The sequence below is a fragment of the Quercus lobata genome, chromosome 2 (assembly GCF_001633185.2).
Source record: "Quercus lobata isolate SW786 chromosome 2, ValleyOak3.0 Primary Assembly, whole genome shotgun sequence".
In the NCBI taxonomy this organism is placed as follows: Eukaryota; Viridiplantae; Streptophyta; class Magnoliopsida; order Fagales; family Fagaceae; genus Quercus; species Quercus lobata.
The window spans coordinates 14,860,836-14,869,122 of NC_044905.1; the positions used below are offsets into that span (position 1 = coordinate 14,860,836).

At 36.8% G+C, this 8,287-nt stretch overlaps 1 pseudogene across 1 annotated transcript; it reads left to right on the forward strand.

The window, feature by feature from the left end:
* The first annotated feature begins 4,279 nt into the window (after nt 1-4,279).
* LOC115977883 lies at nt 4,280-7,750 on the forward strand (annotated as a pseudogene). Its single transcript, XR_004088607.1, has one exon. The product of XR_004088607.1 is annotated as a putative disease resistance RPP13-like protein 3 (transcript).
* Nucleotides 7,751-8,287: the final 537 nt, after the last annotated feature.

Here is an 8,287-nt window from a genome sequence, read left to right on the forward strand (position 1 = left end):
GCAAAAGAGATCTAGGCCTTAGACATGAAGTATCATGTTGAGCTAAAAAAAAAAAAAATTGAAAAGGGAAGAGCTCGTCATCTTAAAAAGGGAAGAGCTTGTCATCTTAAAAAGGGAAGAGCTTCCCAAGAAGATCCAAACAATAAAAAGATCGATGTATGTGACAAAATAATATCGTCATTTAAGGTAACACATTTATCTCTGTCTCTTTTATATTCGTCTATAAAAATTTACACCTAGTAAGGTTTCATGCAAAAATGTACGCATTACTAGACATATCACAAAAGAGGTAAAACTCTAGGATTACAAGGAAATAAGAAAAAGGTCCACCTAGGCTATTGATAACTTATTATTTATGAATTGTTCTAAAATTCTTGTATAACAAAGTCTGGGCAAGTGCATGTGCTACTTAATGCAGATATCAACATGGCCTTAAGAAGGTCCAAAACGACATAGCGTCAAGAAATCTTTCTAGCAACAAGTGACAAGATTCATTAAATGGATGTAACTCACCAAAAAAAAATGGCTAAGTAATAAGATTCTGCCAAGACGGATGTAAATCACTGACAAAGCCTAAGTGACAAGATTCCTTAAATGGATGTAAGTCACCAAAAAATGGCTAAGTGATAAGATTCCGCTAAGACGGATGTAAATCACTAATGAAGCCTAAGTGACAAGATTCCTTAAATGGATGCAAGTCACCAAAAAATGGCTAAGTGATAAGATTCCACCAAGACAGATGTAAATTACTGATGAAGCCTAAGTGGCAAGATTCCTTAAATGGAAGTAGGTCACCAAAAAATGGCTAAGTAATAAGATTTCGCCAAGACGGATGTAAATCATTGATGAAGCCTATGTGATAAGATTCCTTAAATGGATGTAAGTCACCAAAAAAAAAAAAAAAAAAAGGACAAGATTCCGCTAGACCGATGTAAATCGCTGACGAAGTCTAAATGACGAAGCTCCGTAACTGGATCTAAGTCACCTAAAAGTGACTAAGTGACTAAATACCCTTAGACAAGTGTAAGCAGACAAGGATTCTTACACAAATGCAAGTCACACACAAATCAAGAATATCAAACGTGACAACCAGAAAATGAATGAAAGAAGAAGCATCGAAGTGATCAAAAATGGTCGTCCAAAAAAATCACCTCGCTCTTCAGCATTGATAAAAAATGGTTGTCCAAAGAAATCACCTCGCTCCTTAGCAATGATAAAAAATGGTCGTCTAAAGAAATTACCTTACTCTTCAACAGTGATAAAAATGTTCGTCCAAAGAAATCAGCTCACTTTCAAGCTATGATCCCTCGAATGTCCAAAAAGACCTTTAAAAGGCAGATACTAAGAGGTCGTCATAGAAATACTAACATTCCTGAAGAAGAAAGTAGTTGATGATAAAGACGCCTGAATCTGAACAAGTCAAGAAAATTCCCTAAGCCTGATCAGCATAAAGCAAAATCAGACTTGGGAATTGGGGGGGGGGGGGGGGGGGGGCAATTGATGAGTCCATAAAAATCATTAGGTCGTCCATTAATATGGACAACCTTGCATCATTAGTAGGCCATCAAAGATAACCGCTCAACACATTCAATAACGACCATCAAAGGTCTTAAACTCTCATCAACACAAAGAATGTTACAATCAAGGTAATAATTACCCTAATTTATGTACAACAACTACCTAAGTCACCTATAAAATGGACAATCTATCTCACTAGCAAAGGTACGTCAAAAGCTACTACAAAACACTATCTAAATATGAAAAATATGGGTTGATACTAACTTAAGCATCGGAGGCTCCCTTACCGGACACAACCCGGTGGTCTATTCGATCTATCTCTTCTTTATCTTGTAGGTCCTACGAGATCGTCTAATACTTTGGATTGAGCGAGTGACCCAAAGTCTCAAACTGACGATTTTGGCATCATCACAACCAATGGAGAAGGACTCCAAAGGGGAATTCATTACAGGAAGAGAGAGTTACAATTATAGTTCAAAACCCTTTCACCTTTGACACTATCCAGTTGTACAACTTACTACTGCGACCCACATCAGATTCAAAATTTTTGAACTTGTTGTACGTGAATCCCTTTGTAATGCCTCATATGTGTTCACGACTAAACCTTTATGAGTTATGACTAACTACAAGGACCATCCTTGAAGGTTTGAATATCACTAGACGCCTTAGGTTGGTTGGTTCCGTGGATTAAATTAACACTTGATTACCAAAAGGCAGCGACACTCTCGTAAAGAGTCCCTTTCGCTTTCTAAACTCACAAGTCCATCAAACTTTAGATTCTCTCTCTATAGGGTGCATGATGATGACCTTTCCAAAGCTCTATGAAGTCTCTTAATAACGTGCCTTTTATATGTTGTGCAGTTAGGGTACGAAAACCTAGGCAGCCCACTTTAATTAAAACATCTAAGAGTCTGTTCTTCATGATTTTCAATCAATCAAGCTTCATTCAAATATCAATCGAAAAATCCTCTTTCAATCGATCGAGTAATGATTCTAAATCAATTGAATATTAGGTTTGATTGATTGAAAGGTAGTCGAACGCTTGAATAATTAAAGGGTTTCTTTGAGTTGCATCTTGACACATTGATCTTAGACAATGTGTAACTATTACAGACTCGATACATATTACAAATGTCATAAAATTTGACAATCTAGAACCTAATAGGCAAGCCCACTTAAGTTCATATAGAGCCCGAAAGAGACAACCGACCTTATTTGAAGGATGAGGTTGTTTAGGAGTTTGCATATAAACTTCTTGCTCAAATCGTCTTTGAGGAAGACTTTTTTTTACATCCATTTGAAAGAGAGACAAATTTTGAGAAGTAATGACAACAAGAAGTGAATGCAAGCAAGAGAAACTAGCAACAGGCCCTAAAGTATCTTCATTATCAATATCGTATCCTTGGGTTTTACCATAGTTGTCAAAATGCTAGTTGCATTATGAATTGATTTTTAATTATTATTTTTGAATCGTATCTCTTAAGATACACAAATACTTTATAAAATTTATAAAAAAATTATAGATATACATATATGAAAGGTAGATTTATTATAAATTTAGAAATATTCAAGTAATGACTACTTTTAATCATTACTTATGTAATAATATTTAACAAAACTAAACAAATAAATCAAATTAAAACATATTTATAACATCCACTTTCAAATTGGTCAAACTCAAAAGTGATAAAACATAATAATTTCTTATTAGTCTTATTAATCATCTTGCCTAACCACTTTGATGTCCACAATCCAAGCTAGTCAAGCTAAAAGTTTTGTAACTTAACTAGCATCTTTCGGTGTTTATCACAAAGACTTTCAAGATTCAAATCCTCCTCTTCCATTGTAACTATCGATTAAAAAAAAATGATAGTCAGTATTATCACCATTTACATCATCTTGTAAAATCATTGGCATCTTTTATATATATATATATATATATATAATCTCCAATATATTCTATATATTCTTGTTTTTCTATTATAATAACTTTTTCTTTATATTTCTTCTTGTCATTCAAAATTCTTGGATTTATAACAATTATAGCAAAAAAATAAAAATAATTATATGGTCATTTAAACATAGAAGTCAATATATCATTCAATACATACGGTATGCTTCATGTATCATACAATTCATGTGCATAGTCGATATGTATCTACAATATAATACTTTTTTCAATCAATTTGATATGTATTATATGATACATATTGCATGCGTATTGTGCAACACTAACAATTATGCTTTAGCCATAAGTAAAGTCTTGTATAAGTAAATAATGTTATCAAATCGAGTATTAATCTTGAAAACCCACTTACATCCAACAACAAACTTTCTGGGAGGCAAGGTAACTAACTTTCATGTATGGTTGTTAGATAATGCATCAAGTTCATCATTCATTATAGGCTACCAAAATGTGGTTCAAAGGAAGTCTTTCTAACTCAAGTATATTCAAATATATTAGTTACATTTCATAAAGCTCTAAGAATCGAGTCAATTTTTCTAATTCAAGTATATTATTCAAGAAAAAAGAAAAAAAACGAAGACAATATTAAAGTACATTAAAATTTTGGTTCAATTTGATTGTTCAAGTAATGACTTTTCTGACGGTTAGGTCCTCATCGGTGGTTGAATCTACCATACGAAACAAGTATGAGCTGTCCCAAGATTGGAATAGTTATTCTTTGATAGTACCCAAGTACTGAAGTACTGACTTTGGAAGGGGTCAATATTACCCAAGTCACTTTTAATCATTTTTAAGTATAGCTAACCGTGTTAAAATTTGATACAAAATTATTGTTCTTGATTCTTGACTGTAAACTGAGTATATGATACAAATTTTAAGAACAGTTTGTTGTTGAAGTTGTGAACTCATTGCTGCAAAAAGCGATAGCAGAAAAATGGCTGACAGTGTTGTTTCTTTGCTCCTGGAGACTCTGAACCAGCTGCTAGACCAAGATGCTGATCTGCTTCTTGAAGTGGAGGATGGGCTAAGATCATTCCATGCGGAGCTTGGATTGGCAAGTGGCTTTATTAGAAACTCTGTGGGTCAAGGGAATGCACGAGAGGTGGAAGTAATGGCAAAGCGAATCAGCGAGGTTGCTAATGGGGTTGAGGATGACATCGACAAGTTGGCGGTCAGGATCGCAAAGCAAAGGATGAGAGGCGAGTTCAGGAAGTGCATTTATGGCTTTGACCACAGGAACAAGCTTGGAGATGTCTCCAAAATTATTAACAGCAGCACGAAGGAGGTCAAACAGATTTACAGTGAAAGAGGAAGCAGCGCCCAAGCTAGCAGCAATTCATTTTTAACAATTGACAGGAAGATCGAGGAAATTAATCTCCCATGCTTTCCTGAAAAAAATGGATATCTTGTTGAAGCAGCTATTAAACGAGGAGCAGGGTCGTGAGGTTATTTCAATTGTTGGAGATGCTGGCATCGGTAAGACTTTCCTTGCCAAGAAAATCTACAACAACATTTCTGTTCAGGGTCAATTCAAATACCGTGCATGGGTCCATGTATCTCGGTATCGGAAAGCTGGAGAGTTGTTGCTTGGAATTTTAGAGTCTCTTGATCAGCCGATCACTACTGGAAAGAGGCAAGATATGACAGTGGAAAAGCTCCAAGAAAAGCTATCCGAGTGCTTAGCAAATAACCGGTATCTAATTGTCCTTGATGATCTACGGAATATGGAAGGAGGATGGGAAGAGATCATAGAACAAGCCTTTCATGTTGATACAAATGGACGTAAAATCTTGTTCACTTGTCGGCCTGAGCCTGAAAATTCGCTTGGAAGTTTATCCATCTCCCATTCCTATTCGCTTGAGCGGCTTGATAAGGCAGGGAGGTGGAAAGTCCTACGTGAGAGAGTGTTCAGGGCAGAAGCCAGTAAAGCAGATTTGGAATTATTGGGAGAACAGATGGCAGAAAAATGCGAGGGGCTACCACTCTCGCTAGCGATTTTAGGCCGATTGTTGGAGATGCAGGGGGAAAGTGTTGAAGCCTGGTCCAGATTAGCTAGTTGTTTTGGTGTATCCTCTGGTGAAGGAAGCAATAATAACAATGACGGTCAAGAGCATCATGGCTCAGACATATTGCCTAGTTCCCCCATGGAGGAGAATTTGGGTTGCAATACTCATCACCCAGAGCACAGTATACATCTGCACCTGCTTCTAAGCTTTGTTTATGAACATTTACCCGATCACTTGAGCCTCTGCCTACTCTATTTTGGTATGTTCCCAGAAGGGGCTGAAATCCCAACAAAGCAACTAATCCAATTGTGGATGGCTGAAGGATTTATTCGGCAAAAGGGTAGTAGAAGAATGGAGGACATTGGACTACAGTACTTGGGGGAGCTTATTGGTCTCAACTTGATCCAGGCGACTGCAAGGAGGAGTACCAATGGTGGAGTGAAGACGTGCCAAATCCATGATCTTATCTTGAAGTTTTGCATTTCCAAGGGTAGAGAAATGAAGTTTCTTGAAGTCCCAGATAATTCAAGTGATGCTCCTGAAAAGACTGGGGAAAAGACTCGAAGAGTAACCATTCATGGTACTTTTTCTTCGCCGAAGGATGTTTTCTCTAAACTCCACAACTGTAAAGGTGTCCGTTCTTTCCATTTTTCTGTCCCAGGTGATAATGTTAGGCTTCCTACATTTAAGTGGAATTCACTTTACGAAAGCTTCAAGTTGCTCAGGGTGTTGAACCTTGGGATGGTAGAAGTCTCGGAAATTCCCAAGGAAGTTGGGAGGCTAATTCATTTGAGGTACTTGAGGATAAGAGCTCTGGGCATCAGGCATGTGCCTTCCTCTATATGCAATCTCCTAAATCTTCAGACACTGGACATGAGAGAGTCTAGTTTGAGCAACTTGCCAGATGGAATTTGGAAGCTGCAGCAACTACGACATCTCAACTTGTTTCATCTCCGTAGCCTACCTGAGCATTGGGGAACTGATGAGAAATCTCTTGAGAACCTCCAAACCTTGTCTTGCATGCGTCCCCAAAAAGGAATGAAGCACCTCATGGTCAGGGCCAAGTTCCCTAATATTAACAAATTAAAACTAGCTAGCCAAAACCCTGATGAAACAGCTGATTTCCTTGAAAGCCTTGACCATCTATACCACCTTCAATCCCTCAAAATTGAGTCACCTTCTAAACTTCCTGATCCAAGTGCATTTCCATTGACACTCACAAAAATAACTTTACAGGATACAACTCTTGGGGACAGTTGCATGAAAAGGCTAGAGAAGCTGCCTAATCTTCGCATACTCAAACTACGAAAAAATTCTGTTTTTATGAAGGAGATTAATTTCAATGCAGGTGGGTTTCCTCAACTCCAAATCCTCCAAATGGTGGAACTGGAAATAACTAAATGGACACAAGGAGGAGAAGCAATGGTGAATCTTCGGCATCTGGTGATAAAAAAATGTGTTCAATTAACAGATTTTCCAAATAGCTTGTCTAGTCTGCGAATACTAGAGGTGATTTTGCCCACTGCAAATCTAAGAAAGGCCCTTCAAGATTATAGGCGTAAGACTAAGAGTGGTCTTGAGATGATAATTAATCCTCCCCTGGACATGTATGATGAATCAACAATGATCAATCCTCCCCAGGACGAGTCTAATGCATCAACAAAGATCAATCCGCCCCAGGACGTGTCTGATGCATCAACAATGATCAATCCTCCCCAAAACGTGTCTGATGCATCAACAGCAATCAATCCTCCCCAGGATGTGTCCGATGCATCAACAACAATCAATCCTCCCCAGGACGTGTCTAATGCATCAACTTAATGATGGCGTGCATTCACAATGCATTTTATATTTACATTCTTTTACAATAATGCCTATTTATAAGGCTCAAATTCTCTCTCTCTCTCTCATACACAGTTCGGATCGAAAGAGTTTTCTTTATAAGACAAGTAATTGGGTATTCCTTATACATAAAGGAATAGAATTTGAGCCTTATAAATAGGCATTGTTGTAAATAGTTTGATACTTAGAGGATCTGCCCAAAGTATTTGTCTTGTGTAAAGAGTGGTGCGTTCGTGTTTTTGAGGTAGAAAGATTCATTTGTGAATTTGTTTGTTATGTGAGTATGAGAGTTTGAGAGATATATTGAGTGGTATTTGAGCTCTGGGGTTGTGAGTTTGTATTTGTGAGGTATTTTGTTTATACTTACGTGTGTGAGATTTTTGTCAGTGTTTTGGTGTGTCTGAGTTTGGTTTGTAAATTTGGGTAATAGTGATTATAATCGATTTTTTTTTTTTTTTTTTTTGAGCAGATTATAATCGTTATAGTTGATAATGGGTTTTGTTTGGTATCACTTGTAAATGTAGGCATAGACTTAGCTAAATCACATTAAATATTGTTTGTCTTATATAAATGTCTTTATTTCTTCCTTGTGTGCCTGTGCTTCAGCTAGCCTATAAGTCCACCAGGTTTGTTGATAATGGGTTTTGTTTGGTATCACTTGTAAATGTAGGCATAGACTTAGCTAAATCACATTAAATATTGTTTGTCTTATATAAATGTCTTTATTTCTTCTTTGTGTGCCTGTGCTTCAGCTAGCCCAAAAGTCCACCAGGTTTGTTGGATCTTGGTTTGGGTATGTCATGTGTGTTGCAAATCTGGATGTTATATAGCAATTGCCAGCAAGAAGGGGGAAAGCATATGAATAAGCTTTATTTTCCTTTTTATTAATCTTTTTTTTTTTTTTGGTTGCATTTTCTTTAGAATTAATTACACTTTAAGTTTGGACCGATTTTAT